This window comes from Tursiops truncatus, chromosome 7 (genome assembly GCF_011762595.2).
Source record: "Tursiops truncatus isolate mTurTru1 chromosome 7, mTurTru1.mat.Y, whole genome shotgun sequence".
NCBI lineage: Eukaryota > Metazoa > Chordata > Mammalia > Artiodactyla > Delphinidae > Tursiops > Tursiops truncatus.
Window position 1 is genome coordinate 111,029,709 of NC_047040.1, and position 27,902 is coordinate 111,057,610.

At 38.5% G+C, this 27,902-nt stretch overlaps 1 protein-coding gene across 1 annotated transcript in view; it reads right to left on the minus strand.

Annotated features, from left to right (window-relative positions):
• LOC101323231 (uncharacterized) overlaps window positions 1-27,902 on the minus strand; it is a 250,157-nt gene that overhangs the window by 203,144 nt on the left and 19,111 nt on the right.

The following is a 27,902-nucleotide window of genomic DNA, read 5'->3' on the forward strand; positions in this document are numbered from 1 at the left end:
CAAGTGTGGTTCACAAATCACTCATGAACTTCATTTTGGGTCCAGCAGACCTTCCTATTTCCTCCACATTCCAACCCTGGCAACCCCCATTCTATTCTGTGTTTCTATGAGTTAGACTTTTTTGGGGTAAGATCCCACATATAAGTGATATCATGCAGTATTTCTGTTTGTCTAGTTTATTTACTGGTTCACAGTTTTCTTTTAATGTATATGGCTAGTAAGGAAAGTATCCATAATCAGTACAGAATAAATGCAACCCACTATTCTAATGGTGTCATTATTCTTTCCAGCACCATCATATTTTTCTCTATTTAGAGTGTGTACATGGAATGTAGGGAAGAGAATTTAAGTAGCTTGTCATATCACAATAGCAGGACAACTTAACATCTTGTCACCCAGAAACAATACACATGCAAAAATAAAATTGTTATTTAAAAATAACTGTTAAAATGTATGCAGTAGAGATATTTTAAATTTAAGGTAAATCAGGAAAAAATCTATAAAAATGGATCTAATTTGTGGGATTTTATCACATATAACATTTGTATATTCTGTGAACTAGGTTAAATCTGTAAATATTGAATATGACTTTTTTTCTAAATTGACAAGATAAAAAAGTGTGGCATGCTATCAACTTGTTTCAAGTTGCAGGATGAACATGAATGATTTGTATCAAGACAAGACTGCTCTGGGTAGAAAAAGATAATTCAAATGTAATGTTCTTTTGTGTGTAAGGAGGAGTTTTATAATTAATATCAGCCATTATTCTTACACCAAGCTGTAGGACAATTTATACAATTTAATAAAGGATATTACATATTGAAAAAAAGACAAAAAAAACAAACTTATGGTTACCAAAGTGGAAAGGAAGTGGGGAGGGATAAATTAGGAGTATGGGATTAACAGATAAAAACTACTATACTTAAAAGAGATAAGCAACAAGAATTTACTGTATAGCACAGGGAACTATATTCATATCTTGTAATAGCCTATAATGGAAAATAATCTGAGAAATATATATGTAACTGAACCACTTTGATGTGCACCTGAAACTAACACAATATTGTGAATCAACTATACTTCAATAAAAAGTAACTTCAATAAAAAGACAGGAATTGAGGAAATGAGGAATAAAAAAGGTTATATGACACACAAAAAATAAATAGCAAAATGGCAGAGTAAATCCTTTCTTATCAGTGACTACTTTAAATATAAATGGCTTAAACTTTCCAATAAAAAGGCATCGAATGGCAGAATTGTTTTTTTTTAAAAAAACCTTGGTGATCCAATTGTATGATGTCTACAAGAGACTCACTTTAGATATAAAGACACAATTAGGTTGAAGGTGAAAGGATTGAAAAATATATTCCATGAAAATACTAACCAATAGAGGGCTAAGGTGGCTATACTAAATCAAACAAATTAGACCTTAAATCAAAAACTGTTACAGAGACAAAGACAATATAGATTGATAAAAGGATCAATTCACCAAGAAGATATAACAATTTTAACATATATTCACCAAACATCAGAGCCCCCAAATATATGAAGCAAACATTACAGATTTGAAGGGAGAAATAGAAATTCCTATAATAATAATACATATATATGACTTCAATATACCACTTTAAATATGTTAAAACAATCAAACAGAAGATCAATAATGAAATAGAGGACTTGAACAAAACCATAAACGAATTAGACCTAACAAATATACAGAACACCAAAGAACAGCAGAATACATATTTTTCAAAAGTGCACATGGAGGGCTTCCCTGGTGCCGCAGTGGTTGAGAGTCTGCCTGCCGATACAGGGGACACGGGTTCATGCCCTGGTCTGGGAAGATCCCACATGCCGCAGAGCGGCTAGGCCTGTGAGCCATGGCTGCTGAGCCTGAGCGTCCGGAGCCTGTGCTCCACAATGGGAGAGGCCACAACAGTGAGAGGCCCGCGTACTGCAAAAAAAAAAAAAAAAGTGCACATGGAACATTCTCCAAGATAGACCATATGTTAGGCCACAACACGTCTCAATAAATTTTAAAAGGTTGCAATTATAAAAAATATTTTTCTATCACAATGGTTAGAATCAGAAGGAAAACTGGATTCACAGATATGAGGAAATTAAACAACACATTCTTAAAGACCAATGGGTCAAAGGGGAAATTAAAAGCGAAATTAGAAAATACACTGAGATTATTGAAAATGAAAACACAAAATACCAAAACCTATGGGATACAGTAAAAGCAGTGGTAAGAAGAGAATTTACACTTGTAAATGCATACATTAAAAAGGAAGGAAACATCTCAAATCAATAACCTACATTTGCACCTTAAGGAAAAGAAAACCAAATTAAACCCAAAACTGGCAGAGGGAACTGACATATTACTAACATTAGAAATAAAAGCAACGACAATACAAAAGATGTTACAGAAATAAAAAGAATACTATAAACATTTGTATACCAACATATTGTTTAACCTAAATGAAATAGATGAATTCCTAGAAACACACAATCCACCAAAATTGAATCAAGAATAAATAAAAAATCTGAATAAATTTATAAATAGTAAAGAAAGTGAATCAGTAGTCAAAAACCTCAAGGACAAAGAAAAGCCCAGGACTAAATGGCTTAATTGGTAAATACTACCAAACATTTCAAGAAAAATTAACACCAATCATTTTCAAACTTTCCACAATATTGAAGGGGAGGGAATAATTCCCAACTTATTCTTTGAAGTCTGTATCACCTTGACACTAACACCAGACAAGAAAACTACAGACCAATATCCCTTATGAATGTTGATGCAAAAACCTTCAATAAAACACTAGCCAATTGAATTCAGCAGCATATTGAAAAGTAAGTATCATGACCAAATGATTTTTCCCCATAATGTAATAATGCTTCAACATGTGAAAATTGATTTAGTAAAATCAATTACTAGAATGAAGGGAAAAACAAATCAACAACAACAAAAAAACCAAACACGATCATCTCATCTGACGAAGAAAAAATATTTGACAAAAGTCAATACCCTTTCTTAATAAAACACACTCCCAATAAACCAGGAATAGAAGGCAACTTCCTCATTATGATAAAGGCCATATATGAAAAATCCATAGTTAACATCATACTCAGTGGTCAAAGATTGAAAGCTTTCCCCCCAAAATAGGAACAAAATAAGGATTCCCACTTTCTCCATTTCTATTCAACATAGTCATGGAAGTCCTCACAAGAGCAAATAGGCAAGAAGAATAAATAAAAGGCATCCAAACTGAAAAGGGAGGAATAACATTATCTTTGTTTGCAGATGACATGACCTTATATTCCAAATATACATGAAAAGATTCCACATAACACACACAAAAAACTGTCAAAGCTAATAAATGAATTAGCAATTCAGCAAAAAACCCACCAAAAACCAATTTTGTAGATACAAAAATCAACATATAAAATTCACTTACATTTCTATACACTAACAATGAAAAATCCAGAAGGAAATTAAGAAATTTCTATTTACAGTAGCAAGAAAAAGTATAAAATACTTAGGAATAAACTTAACAAAGGGGGTGAGAGACCTGTACGTTGAAAACTACATAACATTGTTGAAAGAAATTAAAGACACCAATAAAGGGAAAGGCATTTCATGTTCATAGATTGGAATATTCAATACTGCTAAGATGACAATGCTACCTAAAATGATCCACAGATTTAATGCAATCCCTATCAAAATCCCAATGACATATTTTTTTGCAGAAATAGAGAAACCCATCTTAAAATTCAAATGGAGTCTCAAGGAGCTCCAAGTAGCCAAAACAATTTTGGAAAAGAAAAACAAAGTAGGAAGTCTCACATTTCCTGATTTCAAAACTTATGACAAATCTACAGTAACCAAAACAGTTTGTTACTGGCATAAAGACAGACATATAGACCAACGGGATAGAATAGGGAGTCCAGAAATAAACTCTCATGTATATGATCAAATGATTTTTGACAAGGGTGGCAATAAAGGACAGTCTATTCAACAAATAGTATTGGGAAGCTGAATATCCACATGTAAAAGAATGAAGTTGGAACCTTCCCTTGCATCATATACAAAGATTAACTCAACACAGATCAAAGAACTAAATGTAGGAGCTAAAAAACTATAATAAATTTTAGAAAAAAAGCATAGGGGAAAAGCTGCATGACATTGAATTTGGCAATGATTCCTTGCATATGACACCAACAGCACAGGTAACAAAACTAGATAAACTGGACTTTTGTCAAAATTAAAAACTTTTTGCATCATGGTCTCTTACCAACAGAAGGCAAAAGCAACCCATGGAATGGGAGAAAATATTTGCAAATCATACAGCTCACAAAGTATTAATTTCCAGAATACATAAAGAACTCATACAATTCAACAACAAAATAAGCACACCCACTTAAAAATGGGCAAAATAACTTGAATACACATTTCTCCAAAAAGTCATACAGGTGGCCAATTAGCACCTTAAAAAAAGGTGCAACACCAGTAGCCATTAGGGAAAAGCAAATAAAAACCACAATGATATACTACTTCATACCCAGCAGGAGGGCTATTATTAAAAAAGAGAACATAATGAGTGTTGGCAAGGTTGTGGAGAAATTGAAACATTTCTGCATTGCTGGTAGAAATATAAAATGCTTCAGCTGCTATGGAAAATAGTATGACTGTTACTCTGAAAATTAAACATAGAATTACCGTAACCATATGGTCCAGCAATTCCACTTCTGGGTATATATCTGAAAGAATTGAAAGCAGGGACTCAAACAGATATTTGTGCATCTGTATCATAGCAACATTATTCACAATAGTCATAAAAGAGAAGAAACTCAAGTGTCCATCAATGGATGAACAAAACCTGGTATAATCAGCCTTAAAAGAAAGGAAATTCTGCTACATGTTATAACATGGATGAACCTTAAAGACATTATGCTATGTTAAATAAGCCAGACAGAAGAGGGCAAATACTGTATGGTTCCACTTATATGAAACACACAGAGTAGAAAATTTCATAGAGATAAAAATAGAACGGTTGTTTTCAGGGGCTTGGGTGAGGGGGAAATGGGGAGTTATTATTTAATGGGTACAGAGTTTCAGTATGGGAAGACGAAAAACGTTTTGTATTGGATGATGGTGATGGTTGCACCAGTTGCACCATAATGTGAATGCATGTAATGTCACTGAATTGTACACTTAAAATTGTTAGAACTGTAAGTTTTATGTTATGTATATTTTATCATAATAAAAAAGAAAAACGAGTAAAATCATGGGGAAAGGTATACCATGTTAACACTAATCAAAAGAAAACTAAAGTATCTATCTTAATTTCAGGCAAAGTTGACCACAGAGCTAGGAAAATTTACCAGGAATATAGAGAATGTTAAATAATGATCAAGAGGTAAATTCTTCAAGAAGACATAATAATCATTAATGTGCATGCACCTAAAAACAGGGTCAAAATATATGAGGCAGAAAAAAAAAAAAAGAAAGAAGAACAGGAGAAAGACAAATTCATTATTCTAGCTGGAAACTTAAAAACCCATCTATTAGTAATTGAAGATCCAATAGGTAGTATGGATACAATTGAACTGAAGAGTACCATCAATCATCAATCTGCTCATAGGTATGGATTGCATCATCCCACAACAACAGAAATCAAATTCTTCTCAAGTTTACATGGAACATTCATTAAGGTAGATATTAAGTATGGGCTGTAAAACACATCTTAACAATTTAAAAATGGAAATCATACAAAGTATGCTCTCAGACCACAATAACAAGTCAATAACAAAAAGTTAGCTGAAAAAGGTCAAAATATTTGGAGACTAAACAGCACACTTCTAAATAATACATGAGTCAAAAAAAGTCTCAAGAAATAAAGTATTTTGAACAAAATGAAAATACAACTTAGAATTTGTGGGGTGCAACAAAAGCAGTGCTTAGAGGGAAATTTATAGCACCAAATGTATATATTAGAAAAGAATAAATATATAAAATCAATAATCTAGTTATGAAACTAGATAAAGAGCAAATGAATTTCAAAGTATGTAGAAAAAAGAAATAATAAAAACGAGAGTAGAAGTTAAAGAAACTGAAATAGGAAAACACAAAAAATCAAAGAAATCAAAACCTGGTTCTTTGAAAAGATAATAAAATTGACAAACCTCTAGCCAGGCTAACCAAGAATAAAAGAAGACACAAATTACTATTATCAGAGATAAAAGACAGGCTATCGCTACTGATCTCATGGACATTAAAAGAATAATAAAGGAACAGCATGAACAACTGTGTTCCCATAAATTTCATAACTTGGAGAAAATGGACTAATTGCTTCAAATACACAAGGTTAATGGACATACAGCAAAACTCACACAAGAAGAAATAATTTGAATAGATCTACATTTATTATAGGAATTAAGTCAATAATTAATAGTCTTCCCAAACAGAAAGCACCAGGTCCACATGGGTTCACTGGTGAATTCTACAAAACGTTTAGGGAACAAATGATAACAATTCTTTACAATTTCTGCAGGAAAATAAAAGCAGAGGGAACACTTCCTAACTCATTATACCAGGATTAATCTAATACTAAAACCAGACAAAAAAGACATTACAAGAAAATTACAGATATCTCTCACAACATAAATGCAAAATCCTCAACAAAATATTAACAACTCAAATCTGTAAAAAGAATTACATACTATGACCAAATGTGACCAAGGTATGCACAGCTGATTCAACATTCTAAATGTAATCCAGTAATGCAATCAGTTACATCAACAGGTTAAAGAAGAAAGATAATATGGTCACATCAATAGATTCAGAAAAAGCATTTGATAAAACCCAACACAGTTCATGAAAAAAATTACTCTCAGCAAACTAGAATTAGAGGATAAACTTCCTCTTTATCTTCCTTTTGTAGATAAAGAACATCTACCAAAAAATCTATAGCTAATGTCATACTTAGTAGTCAGAAACAGATGCTTTCCCTCAAAGGAACTGGAAAAAGCCAAGGATGTTTCCTATCATCACTCCAATTCAACATTGTACTAGAAGTTCCAGCTAATGTAATAAGACAAGAAAAGATTGGGTATACAGATTGGGAAGGAAGATATAAAACTGTCTTTGCCCACAGATGACATGATCATCTATGTAGAAAATCTCAAAGAATTAGTAATAATAATAATCCCTTAGAAATAATAAGTAATTATAGCAAGGTTTCAGGATACAAAGTAAATATATAAAAGTCAATTGCTTTCCTATATACCAGCAATAAGCAACTGGAATTTTTTTTTTTTTTTTTTTTGCGGTACGCGGGCCTCTCACTGTTGTGGCCTCTCCTGTTGTGGAGCACAGGCTCTGGACACGCAGGCTCAGTGGCCATGGCACACGGGCCCAGCTGCTCCGCAGTATGTGGGATCTTCCCAGACCGGGGCACGAACCCGTGTCCCCTGCATCGGCAGGCGGACTCTCAACCACTGTGCCACCAGGGAAGCCCAGCAACTGAAATTTGTATTAAGAACACAGATGCCACTTACATAAGCACCTAACTAATTATCTAAATGAGATATTTAGGTATACATCTAACAAAATATAAATAAGATCTATATCATGGAAACTGCACAACTCTGATAAAAGAAGTCATAAATAAATGGAGAGTCCATGTTTATGGATAGGAAGACCTATTATTGTTACAATTAAGTTCTTCCCAACTTGATATATAGATTCAATGGAATTCCAATAAAAATCCCAGTAAGTTACTTTGTGGACTGATTCTAACCTGTGTCTGATTCTAAACTTTATGTTGAATGACAAGGGAGGCAAGAACATACAATGGAGAAAGGACAGCCTCTTCAATAAATGGTGCTGGGAAAACTGGACAGCTATGTGTAAAAGAATGAAATTAGAACACTCCCTAACACCATACACAAAAATAAACTCAAAATGGATTAAAGACCTAAATGTAAGACCAGACACTATAAAACTCTTAGAGGAAAACACAGGAAAAACACTCTTTGACATAAACCATAGCAAGATCCTTTTTGACCCACCTCTTAGAGTAATGGAAATAAAAATAAACAAATGGGACTAAAACTTAAAACCTTTGGCATAACAAAGGAAACCATAGACAAGACAAAAAGACAACCCTCAGAATGGGAGAAAATATTTGCAAATGAAACAACAGACAAAGGATTAATCTCCAAAATATACAAACAGCTCATGGAGCTCAATATCAAAAAAACAAACAATCCAATTAAAAAATGGGTGGAAGACCTAAATAGACATCTCACCAAGGAAGACATACAGATGGCCAAGAGGCACATGGAAAGATGCTCAACATCACTAATTATTAGAGAAATGCAAATTAAAACTATAATGAGGTATCACTTCATGCTGGCCAGAATGGCTATTATCAAAAAATCTAGAAACAATAAATGCTGGAGAGGGTGTGGAGAAAAGGGAACACTCTTGCACTGTTAGTGGGAATGTAAATTGATACAGCCACTATGGAGAACAGTATGGAGGTTCCTTAAGAAACTAAGAATAGAACTACCATATGACACAGCAATCCCACTACTGGGCATATACCCTGAGAAAACCATAATTCAAAAAGAGTCATGTACCAAAATGTTCATTGCAGCTCTATTTACAATAGCCAGGACATGGAAGCAACCTAAGTGTCCATCTACAGATGAATGGATAAAGAAGATGTGGCACATATATACAATGGAATATTACTCAGCCATAAAAAGAAACGAAATTGAGTTATTTGTAGTGAAGTGGATGGACCTAGAGTCTGTCATACAGAGTGAAGTAAGTCAGAAAGAGAAAGACAAATACCATATGCTAACACATATATATGGAATCTAAAAGAAAAAAATGGTCATGAAGAACCTAGGGGCAAGATGGGAATAAAGATGCAGACCTACTAGAGAATGGACTTGAGGACACGGGGAGAGAGAAGGGTAAGCTGGGACAAAGTGAGAAAGTGGCATGGACATATATACACTACCAAATGTAAAATAGATAGCTAGTGGGAAGCATCAGCATAGCACAGGGAGATCAGCTTGGTGCTTTGTGACCACCTAGAGGGGTGGGATAGGGAGGGTGGGAGGGAGGGAGATGCAAGAGGGAAGAGATAAGGGGATATATGTATATGTATAGGTGATTCACTTTGTTATGAAGCAGAAACTAACACACCATTGTTAAGCAATTATACTCCAATAAAGATGTTGGAAAAAAAAATGGGCAGAAGACTTAAATAGACATTTCTCCAAAGAAGACATACAGATGGACAACAGGCACATGCAAAGATGCTCAACATCGCTAATTATTCAAGAAATGCAAATTAAAACTACAATGAGGTATCACCTCACACCAGTCAGAATGGCCATCATCAAAAAGTCTACAAACAATAAATGCTGGAAAGGATGTGGAGAAAAGGGAACCCTGTTGCACTGTTGGTGAGAATGTAAATTGATACAGCCACTATGGAGAACAGTATGGAGGTTCCTTAAGAAACTAAAAATAGAACTACCATACAACCCAGAAATCCCACTACTGGGCATATACACTGAGAAAACCATAATTCAAAAAGAGACATGTACCACAATGTTCACTGCAGCACTATCTACAATAGCCAGGACATGGAAGCAACCTAGATTTCCATTGACAGATGAATGGATAAAGAAGATGTGGCACATATATACAATGGAATATTACTCAGCCATAAAAAGAAACGAAACTGAGTTATTTGTAGTGAGGTGGATGGATATAGAGTCTGTCATACGGAGTGAAGTAAGTCAGAAAGAGAAAAACAAATACCATATTCTAACACATATATATGGAATTAAAAAAAAAGTTACTGATGAATCTAGTTGCAGGGCAGAAATAAAGATGTAGATGTAGAGAATGGACTTGAGGACACGGGGTGGGAGGGGGAAGCTGGGGCAAAGTGAGAGTAGCATCGACATATATACACTACCAAATGTAAAATAGTTAGCTAGTGGGAAGCAGCAGCATAGCACAGGGAGATCAGCTCGGTACTTTGCAATCACCTAGAGGGATGGGATAGGGAAGATGGGAGGCAGGCTCAAGAGGGAGGGGATATGGGGACATATGTATGCATATGGCTGATTCACTTTGGTGTACAACAGAAACTAACACAGTATTGTGAAGTAATTATACTTCAATAAAGATCTATTAAAATAAAGTTTATATTGAAAGTCATATAATCTGAGTTTAAAGTTTTTTTGGAAAGACAAAAGATCCAGATTAGCCAACACAATATTAAAGAAAAGGAATAAATTCAGAGATCTGACACCATCCAACTTTAAGATTATATAACTGCTTTTCAGACTATAGCTACTTTTCAAGCTATATTACCATAATATAGCTTAATATTTCAATATAGCTCAATATTTCATAATATTTCAAGCTATTAATACCATAATAGCTATGGTATTATCTATAGTATTAATTGCTTCAAAGCTATAGTAATCAAGATAGTGTGGTATTATTGAAAGGACAGGTAGATCAATGGAACAGAATAGTCTAGAAATAAACCCACCCAAATATAGTCAACTGATTTTTGACAAAGGAGCAAAAGTCAAAACAGTAGAGAAAGAATAGTCATTTAACAAATGGTGCTGGAACAACTGGACATCCACATACAAAAAATAATAATCTAGACACTGACCTTACACTTTCCACCAAAAAAGCTAAAAATGGATCATAGACCCAAGTGTAGAGTACAAAACTATAAAATTTCTACAAGATAACATAGGAGAAAATCTAGGTGACCCTGAGTTTGGCAATGAGTTTTTAGATACAATACTGAAAATATAATACATGAAAGAAAAAACTAATAAGTTGGATTTCATTAAAATTAAAAACTTCTGTTCTGTGAAAGGCATTTTTTTAAAAAAAATCTATTTTATTTTATTTATTTATTTTTGGGTGCATTGGGTCTTTGTTGCTGCGTGTGGGCTTTTCTCTAGTTGTGGTGAGCGGGGGCTACTCTTTGTTGTGGTGCATGGGCTTCTCATTGCAGTGGCTTCTCTTGTTATGGAGCATGGGCTCTAGGCATGTGGGCTTCAGTAGTTGTGGCTCATGGGCTCTAGAGCACAGGCTCAGCAGTTGTGGCACATGGGCTTTGTTGTTCCACAGCATGTGGGAATCTTCCCGGACCAGGGCTCAAACCCATGTCCCCTGCACTGGCAGGCAGATTCTTAACCACTGTGCCACCAGGGAAGCCCAAAGGCATTGTTAAGAGAACAAGAAGGCAAACTACAAGCTGGCAGAAAATATTTGCAAAACACATATCTGATAAAGGACTTAATTCCAAAATCTACAAAGAACACTTAAAACCAAGCAATAAGAAAATAAATAAGCCAATGGAAAAGGGACAAAATATTGAAGACACCTCACCAAGAATATATACCAATAGTAGACAGACTAAAAGGAGGCTTAATATCACATATCCTTAGGAAATTGCAAATCAAAGCAACAGTGAGATAGCCATACACACCTATCAGAATGGCTAAAATCCAAGACACTGGCAGCACCAAATGCTGGCAAGAATGTGGAAAAACAGGAACTCTCATTCATTCCTGGTTGGAATGCAAAATAGTACAGCTACTTTGGAAGACAGTTTGGCAGTTTCTTACAAAACTAAATATACTCTTACCTTATGATCCAGTAATTGCACTCAGTGATATTTATCCAAGTGATTTGAAAATTACATTCACAAAAAACCTGCAGATAAACATTTATAAGTAGCCTTATTCATAAATGCCCAACTTGAAAGCCAAGATTTTCTTCAGTTGGTGAATGGATAAACCAACTGTGGTACATTCATACAATGAGATACTACTTAAAGATAAAAAGAAATGAGCTATCAAGTCACAAAATGACAATGGAGGAAACTTAAATGCATATTGCTAAGTGAAAGGAGCCAGTCTTCAAAGGCTACTTACTGTATGATTCCAACTATATGACATTCTGGAAAAAGATCAGTGGTTGCAGTGGTTGGGAGGATGGGAGTGGAGCAAAGGGGATTTTTAAGGCATTGAAACTATTCTGTATGATACTATAATTGTGGATACATGATATTCAAGTTTCAAAACTCCTCCAAAACTGTACAACACAAGGAGTGACCCCATATATATGGATCTAAAGAAAAAAAAAAAGAAAAGAAAAGGTTCTGAAGAACCTTGGGGCAGGAGAGGAACAAAGATGCAGACGTAGAGAATGGACTTGAGGACATGGGGAGGGGGAATGGTAAGCTGGGACGAAGTGAGAGAGTGGCATGGACATATGTACACTACCAAATGTAAAATAGATAGCTAGTGGGAAGCAGCTGCATAGCATAGGGAGATCAGCTCGGTGCTTTGTGTCCACCACCTAGAGGGGTGGAATAGGGAGGGTGGGAGGGAGATGCAAGAGGGAGGAGATATGGGGATATATGTATATGTATAGCTGATTCACTTTGTTATACAGCAGAAACTAACACACCATTGTAAAGCAATTATACTCCAATAAAGATGTTAAAATAAATAAATCAATAAATAAAATTAAAGTTCATGTATTAAAAATTAATCTAAAATGCTCAAGTAACCCACAGAAAGGGAAGAAAAAGAAAACAGAGAAATGAGAGAGAGAACAAACTTAAAATAAAAATAAAATGGAAGACTTAGCCCTACCATATCAATATTTACATTAAGTGTAAATGTCTAACAGCAATGAAAAGATAGAGATTGGCAAAGTGGATTAAAACCTGGCCCAGATACATGTTTTCTACAAGAAATTCTCTCCAAATGTAACTGTATTGGTAGGTTGAAAATGGACAAATGAGAAATGATACATCATGCAAATATTAGTAAAAAGAAATTTTAAAAGGGCTGTCTTATAGTCAGATAAATTAGACTTCCGAGTAGAGAAAATGAACAGAGACAGAAAGGGACGTCGTATAATGATTAAAGAGCTAGTCCCCCAAGAAGACATAGCAATCCTAAATGCATATGCATGAATAAAGACAGCTGCACAATACATGAAGGTAAAACTGATAGAACTAAAAGGAGAAATAGATCTGCAATATAGTTGAAGAGTTCAACACCTAGTTGAAGAATAGATGGAAATCAACAAGGAGAGGGAAGAGCTCCACAAAACCATCAACCAATAGAATTTAATAGAAATTTATAGAACACTCCACCCAATAGCTGCAATTATTTTCAAGAATCCACAAAACGTGTATCAAGATAGATCATATCCTGGCCATAAAATAAACTTCAATACATTTAAAGGGACCAAAATCATACAGAAAATGTTGTCTGGCCATAACAGTTAAATTAGAAATCAGTAATAGAAAGAACAGAAAAATCTCTGTACACTTGGAAACGAAACAACACATTTCTTAATAATCCATGGTCAAAGAGGAAGTCTCAAGGGAAATGTAAAAAAAATTAACCAAATGAAAATGCAACATATAAAAGACTGTGGCACATCAAGATCAAGATGGTGGAGTAGGAGGACACTGAGCTCACCTCCCCCCACAAACACCTCAAAAATACATCTACATGTGGAGTAACTCTCACTAAAAACAACCTGGAGACTGGCAGATAGGCTCTTCTACAACCAAGGCTGTAAAGAAAATTTCACACGGAGTCTGGTAGGAAGAGAGGAGAAGTGATCAGGTTGAGACCCACTCCCCTAGCAGGGGACACAGAAGAGGAGGGGGAAAATATGGGCTTGGAGATCCTCCCTGGGGAGTGAGGGGTTCAGGCCACATATTGGGCACCCAAGCCCTGGGATCTAACACTGGGAAGATGAATCCCATTAGATGGTTTGAAAACCAATGGGCCTTACTAGAGGGCTGTAAAAAACTGAAACTCCACTTGTGGAGCGCACAATGCTTGCTTGCTCCTGGGAACAATGACAAGGAAGGAGACTGAAAACTGCTTGGGTCTCTGGCTGGTTTCCTGTGACCACCCAACCATACATGCCTGCCTGCACTGGGTGCCTGACCCTCTTTCTCTGGCGCTGCTCTCCACTAGGGTAGAAATGCTGTTGCCAAGGAGAGTGTGCACACAAAGAGGGAATGGAACCAGCTCAGACCTGAAACTCAGGACTTCTGTTCCAGAACCTTGGGTCCTGACCCCACCCCTGAGAGAGCTGCGACTGTCATTGAGCATAGGTGAAGCCCTGCCTCACACCTAGCTCTGACTATAGCCCCTCTAACTCCAGCCCTACCTGTCACCAAGGTGGTAGCTGCCAGTACACCCCAGGGGAAGATACATCCCATGCTCATTTCACATCCAGCCACTGGGCACACAGAGACTGCACAGCAACTCTCCCACACAAGGACACCACTTTAAGACTGGGATACTTAACTGTTTCATCTAACTTAGAGAAAGTTAACCAAAATGAGAAGACAGAGGAATTTGTTTCAATGAAACAATATGAAAAAAAAAAACCATGAGAAAAACCCCTAATGAAACAGAGATAAATAATTTAGCAGATAAAGAGTTCAAAGCAATAGCAATAAGAATGCTAACTGAACAGGGGAAAAGAATAGATGAACACAGTGAGAATTTTAACAAGGAACTAGAAAATATATTTTTTTTAAGTCAGAGCTGTTTTTCAATGAGTGAAATGAAAAATACACTAGGAGGAATTAACAGCAGACTGGGTGATAAAGAAGATTGCATAAACGATCTGGAAGATAGAATAGTGGAAATCACTCAATCAGAACAGAAAAAAAACACAATAAATTTGAAAAACTGAGGATAGTTTAAAGGGACTTCTAGGACAACATCAAATGTACTGACATTTGCATTTTAAGGGTTTCAGGAGAAGAGAAAGAGATAGGGGTAGAAAATATATTTAATGAAATTATGGATAAAGCCTTCTGGTTCTGAAGAAGGAAACAGATTTCCAGATACAGGAAGCATAGATAGTCTCAAATAAGATGAACACAAAGAGACCCATATGAAGACATATCATAATTTTAAAAAACCCTGAAAAAAACCCTAATGAAACAAACATAAATAATTTACCTGATTAAGACATCAAAGGAATAGTAATAAGAATGCTAAATTGGGTAAAAGAATAGATGAACACTGTGAGAATTTTAACAAAGAACTAGAAAATATAAAGAACCATTCAGAGCTGAAGAACACAATAACTGAAATGGAAAATACACTAGAGGGAATCAAAAGTAGATTAGTTGATACAGAAAAACACATAACCAAAAATGGAAGATAGAATGGTGGAAATCACCCATTTGGAACAGCAGAAAGAAAACAAATTTGAAAAAATCAGGATAGTTTAAGGGACCTCTGGGACAACATCAAGTGTACTGATATTTGCATTATAGGGGTCTCAGAAGTAGAAGAGAGAGAGAAAGAAGTAGAAAATGCATTTGATTAAATTATGGCTAAAACTTGCTGACCCTGAAGGAGGAAAGAGACATCCAGGTACAGGAATCATAGATAGTCCCAAATAAGATGAACCCAAAGAGACCCTTATGAAGACATATCATAATTAAAATGGCAAAAGTTAAAAATAAAGAGAATTCTAAAAGCAGCAAGAGAAAAAAAAAAAAGTGACATACAATGGAGCCCCATAACGTTATTGGCTGATCTTTCTGCAGAAACTTTGCAGACCAGGAGGGAGTGGCACAATATATTTAAAGTGCTGAAAGGGAAAAATCTACAACCTAGTACACTCTACTTAGCAAGGATATCATTCAGAATTAAAGGAGAGATAAAGAACTTCTCAGACAAGCAAAAGCTAAAGGACTTCATCAATACTAAACGGACCTTATAAGTGTTAAAGTTTCTTCTTTAAGTGAAAAAGAAAGGCTACAACAATAAATAAGAAGTTATAAGAGGGAAAATCCCATTGGTAAAGGCAAAGATATAGTAAAGGCTGGTACCAAAACCAAAGACAGCAGTACAAAAAAAGAAAATTAGGCCAATATCTCTGGTGAATATAGACACAAAAAATCCTCAACAAAATGTTAGCAAGCCAAATTAAACAATATATAAAAAGGATCATACATTGCGATCAAGTAGGATTTATTCCAGGGGTGCAAGGATGGTTCAATATCTGCATACCAATCAATGTGATACACCACATTAACAAAGCTAAGGATAGAAATCATATGATCATCTCAATAGAGGCATAAAAAGCATTTGACAAAATTCAACATCCATTCATGATAAAAACTCTTACCAAAGTGGGCATAGAGGGAAAATATCTCAACATAATAAAATCTCTGTATGACAAACCCACAGCCAACATAATACGCAATGGTGAAAAGCTGAAAGTGTTTCCTCTAAAATCAGGAGCAAGACAAGGATGCCCACTCTTGCCACTTCTATTTAACATAGTATTGGAAGTCATAGTCACGCCAATCACACAAGAAAAAGAAATAAAAGGCATCCAAGTTGGAAGGGAAGATATAAAACTGTCACTATTTGCAGATGACATGAATTCAGTAAAGTTGCAGGATACAAATTTAATATGCAGAAATCTGTTGCTTTTCTACATACACTAGTCAGTACTATCAGAAAGAGAAAGGAGGCAAACAATATCTTTAAAATTGAATTAAAAATAATAAAATACCTAGAAATAAACTTAACCAAGGAGGTGAAAGACCTATACTCTGAAAACTCTAAGACACTGATGAAGGAAATTGAAAACAATACAAACAAATTAGAAGGATATCTCATTTTATGAACTGGAAGATTTAATATTGTTAAAATGTCCATACTACCCAAAGCAATCTACAGATTTAATGCAATCCTTATCAAAATACCCATGACATTTTTGACAGAACTAGAACAAATAATTCTAATATTTATATGGAACCACAAAAGACCCTGAATAGTCAATGCAACCTTGAGAAAAATAACACAAAGTTGGAGGTATTACACTCTCTGACTTCAGAGTACACTACAAAAGTAGTGTAATCAAAACAGTATGTTACTGGCACAAAAACAGACACATAGATCAATGGAACAGAATAGAGAGCCCCAAAATAAACCTGCACACATATGTCAATTAATTCATGACCAGGAAGCCAAAACTATTTGATGAAGAAAAAGTCTCTTAAATAAGTGGTGCTGGGAAAACTGGACAGCTACATGTCAAAGAATGAAATTAGAACACTCCCTAACACCATACACAAAAATAAACTCAAAATGTATTAAAGACTTAAATGTAAGGCCTGACACTATAAGACTCTTCAAGGAAAACATAGGCAGAACATTCTTTGACATCAGTTGCAGCAATATTTTTTTGGATCTATTTCCTGAGAGAAAAGAAACAAAAGCAAAAATAAACAAATGGGACCTAATTAAACTTAAAAACTTTGGAAAAGCTAAGGAAAACATCAACAAAACAAAAAAGACAATCTGCTGAATGGGAGAAAATATTTTCAAATGATATGACAGGTAAGGGGTTAATATCTGAAATATACAACTCAACATCAATAAAACAAACAACCAAATCAAAAAATGGGCAGAAGACCTTAATAAACATTTTTCCAAAGAAGACATACAGATGGCCAACAGGCACATGAAAAGAGGGTCAACATCCATAATCATCAGAGAACTGCAAACCAAAATCAAGATGAGGTGTCACCTCACACCCATCAGAATGGCTATCCTCAAAAAGACCACAAATAACAATTGTTGGCAAGGATATGGAGGAAAGGGAACCCTAGTACACTGTTAGTAGGAATGTAAACTGGTGCAGCCACTGTGGAAAACAGTATGTAGGTTCCTCAAAATACTAAAATTAGAACTACCCCATGATCCAGCATTTCCACTCCCAGGAATATAGCCTAAGAAAATGAAAACACTAATAAAATATATATGCATCCCCATGCTCATAGCAGCATTATTTACAATAGCCAAGATATGGAAGCAACCTAAGTGTCCATCAACAGATGAATGGATAAAGAAAATGTGGGATATATATACAATTGAATGTTACTCAGCCAGAAGAAGGAATGAAATTCTGCCATTTACGATAACACAGATGGACCTGGAGGGTATTATACTTAGTGAAATAAGTCAGAAAGAGAAAGAGAAATACTGTATGTCATCACTTATATGTGGAATCTAAAAAATAAAACAAATGAACAAATATAACAAAACAGACTTACAGTTACACAGAACAAACTAGTGGTTACCAGTGGGGAGGGGAACGGCAGGAAGAGCAAGTTAGGGTTAGGGGATTAAGAGGTACAAACTGCTATGTATAAAATAAATAAGCTACAAGGATATATTGTACAACACTGGGAATATAGCCATTATTTTATAATAACTTTAAATGGAGTATAATCTATAAAAATAAGGAATTACTATGTTGTACACCTGAAACTAATATAACATTGTAACTCAACTATACTTCAACAAAAAATAAGAAGTTAACTTTCCTACCCAGGATACTGAATGCATATGATGAAAACCCTGAGGAAGGCATCACCTAACTTGTGATTCAGAACTAGGCCTACAGGAGGATGGCAGAGACCATGAGAACCAGATTTGCTGTAGCAGATGAGATAAGTGCATTCAATCCCTTGGAAGCAGAGAAAGGGGTTACTGAGGGGCGAAAGAGTCAGGGAAAGAGGTGACCAAAAGCAGTAAAATTGAGCTCTGGAAAGCTCTCTGAAATTCTTCCTTACTCTAGGACAATAGAAATGCTACTTGACAAGCATCTGAATTCCATAAGAGCTAAAGAACAGAAAAGAAACATGTGTCAGTGAATGCAGTGTTCCTGGAACACTCATTTCTGAAAACCCACCGTTAAATACAAGATGAGATGTACAATGTCTAGAATTTGATTAGGAAATCTGCAAGTAATAATGTTAACAAATACTTTAAACTCCACTGGACACTATTCATGCATAAATAAAGCAGAGAAACTCAACATTATAAAGCACCTACTGTGTGAGAGGCACAGTCCAAGATATTCACTCCAGTATTTCCTCAATATACTCACCAGGCTTAAGACATGGTAAAATTGATGTCATGCATCAGTAGAAGAGAAAGGTAATTTGGGATCAAATTATATGTCTCTGAAACATAGTGTGAAATATTCAAACAATAAAACGTTTAGTAGGAGAAGCCAATTCAGATATAAGCTAGCCTTGGGTGAGGTGTCATTTTAAATAATAAATAGAATGTAAATGAGGAAACAAAAAATTGTGGCTCACAGCTGAAGCCACACTGAGAGGGAAATTTATAGCACTAAATTAGGAAAAGGAAAGTCTTGATCTATACTTTAAGTTCCATCTCAAGAATCTAGTTAACAAAAAGAAAAAATAAATCTAAACAAGTAACAGGAAATAAACAATAAAGATCAGAAATCAGTGAAGTGGAAAACAAACAGGGCTTCCCTGGTGGCACAGTGGTTAAGAATCCACCTGCCAATGCAGGGGACACAGGTTCAAGCCCTGGTCTGGGAAGATCCCACATGCCGCAGCGCAACTAAGCCTGTGCGCCACAACTACTGAGCCTGCACTTTAGAGCCTGTGCACCACAACTACTAAAGCCTGTGCACCTAGAGCCCATGCTCCACAGCAAGAGAAGCCACTGAAATAAGAAGCCTGTGCACCACAATGAAGAGTAGCCCCCGCTTGACACAACTAGAGAAAGCCCGCGTGCAGCAACGAAGACCCAACACAGCCAAAAATAAATAAAATAAAATAAATTTATATAAAAAAAGAAAACAAAAACAATAGAGAAAAATCAATGAAAAACAGAGCTAGTTCTTTAAAAAGCTCAATAAAATTGGCAAAGCTCTATCAAGTCTGACAAAGGAAAAAGAGAAAAGACACAAATTACCATGTCGGAAATGAAACAGGAGATATCACTACAGACCCTGTAGGCATCAAAAGGGTAATAAAAGAATACTACAAATAACTCTGTACACACAAATTCAACAACTTGGATGAAAAGGACTTTTCCATCAAAACACAAAATCCCATTCAACCCAGCAACTGAACTTCTGGGAATTTATCCAAGAGAAATCAAAACGTATGTTTACACAAAAACCTGTTCATAGCAACTTTATTCATAATAGCTCAAATTCAAAATAGCCCAATATTTATAATAGATCAAAACTGGAAATGGCCCAGACATCCTTCTATAAGTGAACAGTTAGACAAACTGGAACATCCATACTATGGAATAGCAGCCATAAGAAGGAACACAGTACTGATACGCACACAACTTGGATGAATCTGCAGATAATGATGCTGAGAGAAAAAATCCAAACCAGAAGTGTTACAAACTCTAATGCATTTAAATGACAAAATGACAAAATTATAGACATGGAGAACAGATTAGTGGCTGTCAGTGTTTAAAGATGGAGGAACGTGGGTGTGGCTATAAGAAAGCAACAGAAGAGACCTTGTGGTGATGGCAATGTTAAGGTATTTACAGTATCAGTGCAATATACTGGTTGTGATACTGTGCTCTAGTTTTGCAAAATGCTACCATGAGGGGAAACTGGGTGAAAGGTACCTGGCAGTACTCTGTATTATTTCTCATAACTGTATGTGAAACTATAATTATTTCCAAAAAAGTTTAACTTAATTATAAAAAAAAGAATCATAATCCTACCCACTAGGTATTCTGAATCCTCGGAGTACCCTTTAAGGAAGTTGGAGCAAATTTCGTCTCCCTTTGCCAGGTAGGAAAGAAAAGGCACAGACAGGCAGAAGTGGACTTGGCGACATCAGAGGCGTGACTTGGTGACAGAGGACTCACGTCAGTGTAGCGCACAGCTCTGAGCCAGCCGGCACTCACCACAACTCCCACCCTCTCCCCCACCACTTGGGGAGACAACGAGAGGACAAGCTTTTGTACTGCATCGCCTGGTTTGTCTCCTGAAAATAGGAAAGAGCAGAATGGAACAGACCTGGAACGCCTGAGTGGGCCTGAGCCGCTGGCTTTGGAGATCCCCTAGAGGCTGGGAGCTTGCTGGGGTCAGGCAGTGAATAAGCTACTGGTTGATATGTAAAAAGAGAAAACCCAGAACTGATTTATGTTGCCGGGTCAGAGGTGCCAAGAAGGCTAAAGCAGAGGCAAACAAAAAGTTCTATATCCTTCGTTGATGTGGAGAGCCAATTTCAAAATAGCTTCCTTTGGCTTTCATGTCTCAAGAAAAGTGCAAGAGGCAACCTGCTACCACCAGGGGGCACCAAGGAACCCAAAATAGCTGTCGTTTCACGGCAGAGCGGCCCTGGTCAAATCCGGTCGTCCAGATAACTTGGAGGTATCTTCTGGAAATCCAAGCCAGATTCCACCCCGCAAGGAGTGCTCTTACCTCCGCCCCTCACGACCACACCCACCCTCCAGTATTACTCCACATGGCTTCTGATCTATACCACTCGGGATTCATTCTTTGGTCATGAAAAGGCAGCTGGTATCTAAAAGAACTATAACTGGAATCCGATATACGTCTTAGTTCCGCCACTAGTAGTAGCTAAGTAAAACCTGATCAATGTCGACCTCCGAGTTTTATTTTCTTTTTTCCTAAGATGGGAGTGATGATGGTAATATTTACGGAACCCTTACCATACACAAGTCTCATGACAGCTGTGTGAGGCAGGCACTATATTCCCATTTTTACAGATAATAAAAATGGGCACACAGAAAATCGAGTAGCTTGGTCACAGTCACACCAGCTAGGGTGCGGTGAGCTGGGATTCAAACCTGTGAGTGCCCCTTCCTCTGAAGATGAAGGAAGGCAACAAGATAGTGCCCACAGCTGCCCTGCCTCGGTAGTCTGACAAGGAGCTCTGCAGCCTCTGGGGCTCTTAAAAGTGTGTTCCACAAGCCAACACTGAGCATGTGCACCTGTGCCCACGGGCGAGCCTGTGGATGCAGTGCAGGTAACATGTTGCAGGCCCGCTGCAGGCTGGGTTCCCCTGGAGGCCTCACAGAGGCACCCGTGCTCTTCGCTTAGGGCTGCCGCCACCCCGTAGCACCCAAACGTTCTGCAGTCCTGCGAGGCACCAGGGCTCCTGGTTCACACGTGTGGCTTTGAGGTCCTGGGCCATTCTTTCTCCTCTCCTCCTTTGTATCTCCCTGCAGCCCATAATCCCAAAACAATAGGGAAATTCTTCCTCCCACTGGAGCTGGCCAGAGGACAGTCTCCTTTCTGAGTGACTCTGTTAGAAACCCCATTAGGACAAAAGAACTTGCCAGCAGTAAGATTTGCAATTGTACTAGTGGTCACGGGGCAGGACACACACACAATTGGTATGATTCAGCTCAAAGCAGAAGGCTGGGAGGAAAGCTGGGAAATGGGAGGAACCAAGGGGCTTGGAGTGCTGTCGGCTGAGGAGAGGCCCAGATGGGTGTGGAGGGGCCTTGCTTTAGGGCCAAACGGCCTGGGTGCAGAAGCCAACCATGCCAGGTTTTCTAAGCCAATCTCAAGTTCAAATTTTCAGCTGCTGTCAATCACACACCCCTAATTTTAGTACAAAAACCATGGTTATCTCCTGGGCATGTTCTAGATCGGGGAAGCCTCTGAAAACAGGGCTTGTGTACTGGAACATGCCTGGTGTAAGGCCAGCATCTCTCCACACACAACCTCTCATGCTTTGGCCTAAAGCTTAAACTCTGTGTTTTGATAACCAGCAGAGCAAGAGCTCAGCCCCTTTCCCAACAAGGTGAACAACTTGAAATAGGCCTACATCATTTTTAGAAGGCTAAGTTTCTTCCCCGCAGAGGGAGGAACTAGCTGTCTGCTTCCTGCCAGGCCACTGCTTACTCTTGACTAAGCTGCACAGCAGCCTTGCAAGGCACCACTGGCCCCCCTTACCGACACTCAGCGTGTGCTCTGCCAGGGCAAGTACTCACCTAAGGCGACATAGCTGACGGATCTTAAATCACATTTCACCAGCTGCTACACCCACCGTGTCTTGTGGCTCTTCGGTGGGTTAAAATTAGTGTCAAAACAGGGAGACAAGGTCTCTCATTTTTCTTGCTCCACTGGTGGCAGAATTATAAGGGAGTGAGTCAAGGTGTGCAATTTTTAATTAACAAGGAGTGGGAGGGTCTTCCCAAGATCTGAGGGGTGCACCTGAATTTCCCAGGTTGCTGGCAGGAAGCATCTCCCGCAGGGGAGTCCACAGGATTTAGACAACAACTATGAGATTGGCTGTCAGATAATTTTGGAAAATGATATGAAGTTAAATTAAAAAATTTCCTACAGACTTCTCAAAGCATTTGTACGTTGGTAGGCATTTTTAAAAGTCCAGGTAGGAAGCTGAGGTTTAGAAAAGTCCCTTGCCCACCCCAGCTGTCCCACCCACTGGCTGGGCACCTTCGGCCAGTCATGCCCCTTTCTAAACCATGGTCTCCCAGCAGTAAAGTGAGGTGACTGTCACGCAGTGATCTCTTAGGAGGGCCTCTACTGTGACATCCATGGCTGCAGACATTACTTCTGCGGAGATCCCATTCTCATCCCGGTGGTGACAGAGATTACCTGGGATGAGGTACCTCCTCCTAAGAGCCTCTGGTCCCATCTATGAAATAAGGCTGATAGCACTTAGGTCTAGGAGAGTTGAGAATTAAATGGCAACATGTATTTAGACATTTGGCACATAAACACACCCCAAAAGTTAGCTCCCTCCGCCTCAGTTTCCATCCTGGCTCCTAACCTGGCTGTCCTCACTCTGGGAGGTTAATTCTCCAAACTTCACTCCCCTCAGTGTACACAATTCTGAGACGGTTACATGGGAATGGATGCAGGGAAATAAGGGCCATTCAAACATGAAGCGATGCTCTTTCTAGAGGAAGGAACAGGGCCAGAGAGCCCCTTCCCTCTCTCCTCTCCAGGACAGTGTCCTGGGAGCTCGTGGCCCTGGGATGCGCTTCCCCTGGCTGGACCGGTCTCCAGGCCCTGCTCCACATACTTCATGCCCATTTCTGATTTTCCATCCTAACATGCCCATCCCTCCATCTGAAATGTACCCCCTCCTGACTACCCAGTTCTCCCAAAATTCCTCCCCTTTTCCCAGGGGCCAAGTCAAATCTCAACTCTTCCATCAAGCCTTGTCCTTGCACCTTTTGCCAACATCCACCTGCCCCATTCTCTTATCTCCTTCTCCTTCTCCAGGGCTGAGGAAGAAGCCACAAGAGGGGAAAAGCAGAAACACATGGAGGAAACGGTCTCCAGGCCTCTGGTCTCCCCTGCAGCCATGTCTTTCTACAAGGCCCTTGTATGGGAATGACAGCAGAGGATGAATACTGTTCTCAGAGGCAGGGGGACTTCTGCCTTGCACCAAAACCTTGAGCCTCTGCGGTCAGTGTGCCCAGAAAGGCAGATAATAGAGCTTTTCAGCTGCTGCCAGGGCAAGGCTGAGAGCAAAATGGGTCCTGTTTGCCACAATTGGTTCCAGTGAGGGGGCCTCACTCAGCCTCTTCTATGTGTGCACACAGCTAATGTTCAAGAAACAGCTCAGTTCTCAGCCGAGCCTCTGGTCCCCAAGATTAACAAGCAAAAACACAATACCATCCTTTACCCTTTTCCTCCAGCGTTTCACGTGATAAGAAGTGGCCCTTCGCCAGGAGAGGAAGGACTCTGAATACAAAGGCATCAACTCCCTGCTCCCCGAGGCTACTGGATGCAGGACCCACCCTCCTGGTGCTACTCTTGCCTCTCCGGCTTCCTCCCACACCCCTACTTCTCCCTAACTGTAAAGGCCATTGTTCCGCAAGGCAGCTCCTGTGCACTTGCTGATTCTAGACACAGTCCCTGAGTCATCTCTGTCTCCCCGGCTTCAAGTACTGCCAGTGTGCTCGGCACCACCAAAGAGCCATCACCTGCCTTGCTCTGCAGACCTCTAGCTGCAAGCCGCAGCTAGAGGACTCTCATCCATGCCTCGAAGCCAGGCTCCGAACAAAACTAGGGATCTCCCCCTGCCCTCTCCTGTACTCCCTATTCACCAGCGATACCACATCACCCACATGGTAGGGGCAGAAACGCTGAGTCCTTGCGGACTCCCTCTCTCACTCATCCACGCCCTAGCTGGCTCCAAGCCCTGCGGATTCTACCTCCCGAGTCCGCCAGGTAAACTCTCTCCTCCATCCTACCGCCACTGACCCAGCTGTACCTTCTCATCACTGGCATTGGTTATTTCCGTGGCTTGCAAACTACTCTGCAGGCCTGCAGCCCTACTCTCCTTACTCTGCTGCCAGACAGATCTTTCTAAACCATAAATTAGACAATTTGTCGCATCATCCCCTCCAATCAAAAATCTATGAAGTACCCTCTGTGTAGGCTGGGAAATATTACACTTTATGGCGAAAGGGACTCTGCAGATGTGATCAATTCAGGATGTCGAGATGGGGAGATTATCCGGGATTATGCAGGTGGGCTGGATGTAATCACCAGGGTCCTTACCAGAGAAATGAAGGAGGGAATCAGTCAGAGAAGAAAACCACGTGATGTTGGAAGCAGAGAATGAGGCGATGCCTTTGAAGATGGGGAGGGTCACAAGCCAAGGATTACAAGCTGCCACTAGAAGCTGAAAAAAGCAATGAAGCACATTTTCCCCTCAAAGCCTCCACCAGGAACCAGCCCGGAGGACACCTTGACTTTAACCCACTGAATCTGACTTTGGGCTTTTGTCCTCCAGAGTTGTGAGCGAATAGATTAAGCTTCTATATTTGTGGTGATTTCTTACAGCAGCCATGGTAACTAATACACTCTCTATAAAATTTCCAACAGAATCCAAATACTCTAGAATGATACAAAGTCCTACTGACTGATCTGACCTCTGCCTTTCTTGCCTCTTCCTTCCTGTTTGCTGCACATAGGGCTCCAGTTGTATAAAATCCTTTGCCTTTGTTCCCTAAAGACACCACACTCTTTCACACCTTGTGCCACAGTGGGTCCTGTTATTCAGAATACCTTTCTCCCACGTTAAGCCCAGCCATGAGACAGCAAGGTCTTAGTTCCTCTGGGAAAGCTTCCCTGCTCCCCCTTATCTGCCACTAAGGTTAATTCCCCAAATCTGGGCTAGGTGACCCTCTGCTATGTTTCCACATTACTCTGGCTTATTTTTACTGTGGCTTTGTAAGAAATTCCTCAATTAAGAAAAAGACATTGGGGAGGTTCCGTTTCCAAGTAAGATGAAGTAAGCACACTCCACCCTGCCTCTCCCACGAAATGCAGCTGTACAACTCAGACGGAATGCACGGAACAGCTATTTGAGGACTCTTTAAAGTAAACAGTAGCAATTCGATAGGAGAGAAAGCCAGAATTTGAAATACCACTGAGGTGAGTTTCTCGTGTTTTCACTGACATCCTTCACCCAACCTGGAAATGGGCACGAGGGCACAGAGAAATCTCTAGGATAGGACTTTTAGAACTGGCTTTAGGAAGAGGAAAGGGGCTTGCAACATTCAGAAGGAATGGGGAGAAGTCTCCTGTTTATTTTTCCATTCAGGGAAGTTACCACTGAAATTAGAAAATATTTTGAAATGAATGAAAATTAAAATACAATACATAGTTATGAAAGTGGCCATCACTACTAGTCCCATGGACATTAAAAGGATAATAAAGGAATATTATGAACAACTCCATACCCATAAATTTGATGTCTCAGGTGAAATGGAAATGCAATTGTAACTGTCTCTTACCTAAACAATTACCTTTACTGGCATTCTCTGTTTGTTTATGTAGATTTGAATTACTCTCTGGTGTCATCTGCTCTCAGCCTGAAGAATTTCTTTTAGCATTTCTTGTAAGGCAGATTGGCTGGCAACAAATTCTTTCCATTTTTGTGTATCTGAGAATGAACGTATTCTACCTTCTCCACTTCTTCTGTACTGTACTCCCATTATGCTTCTGTGGGTGCACTTAATTGTGTCCAACGTTTCTTGGAGGCTCTGTTCACTTTTCATTTTTTTCCCTCTCTTCCTCAGATTGCATTATCTCAATCTATCTTCAAGTTCAATCATTCTGCTAGCTCAAATCTTTTGCGCCCCTCTAGTAGACATTTAAAAAATTATTTTCTTTGTTATTTTTTTGTTTGGGTCTGAATCTGTTGTTCTTTTTACAATTTTTTTTTTTTTTTTTAATTTTTGTGCCTTGCCACATGGCCTTTAGAATCTTAGTTCCCCAAGCAGGGAATGAACCTGCACCCTTGGCAGTGAAAGCTTGGAGTCCTAACCACTGGACCACCAGGGAATTACCCCCCAAAATTTTCATTTTGGTTATTGTACGTTTCAACTCCAGAATTTCCACTGGTTAATATTAATATTTTCTAGTCCTTCACTGATATTTTCTGTTTGGTGAGACACTTATCACACCTTCCTTAAATTCTTTATGCATCGTTTCCTTTAGTGCTTTGAACATCTTTATGACAGCTGCTTTGAAGTCTTTGTCAGCTGAGGCCACCATTTACACCCCTTCAAAGTGTTTCTATTGCTTGCTTTTCTCCCCCCTGTGTGTGGGTCACACTTTCCTATTTCTTTGCATGTCTTGTATATTTTTTGTTACTATTCTTGTTGAAAATTGGACATTTCAGATAATATAGTGTAGCAACTCTGGATATTAATTTTCCTCCTCTGGGTTGTTGATGCTGTTGTTGTCTGGTCAGTTGTTGTGTTTTTTGTTTGTTTGTTTAGTGACTTGACAACTAATCTGCAAAATCCATTCCCACATGGTGTGCAGCCTCTGATAACCCTCTTCAGGATTTTTCTTCTTGTTTTTTTTCTTTTAACCAGCTTACCTAGGGGCTATCCCTTGACCAGTCTGAGCCACTTATTGGCCAAAGGTTTTGCTTAAGTTTCCATGATTTGTTAGATTTTTTTACCCTGTAAAAAATTAGTAAACAGAA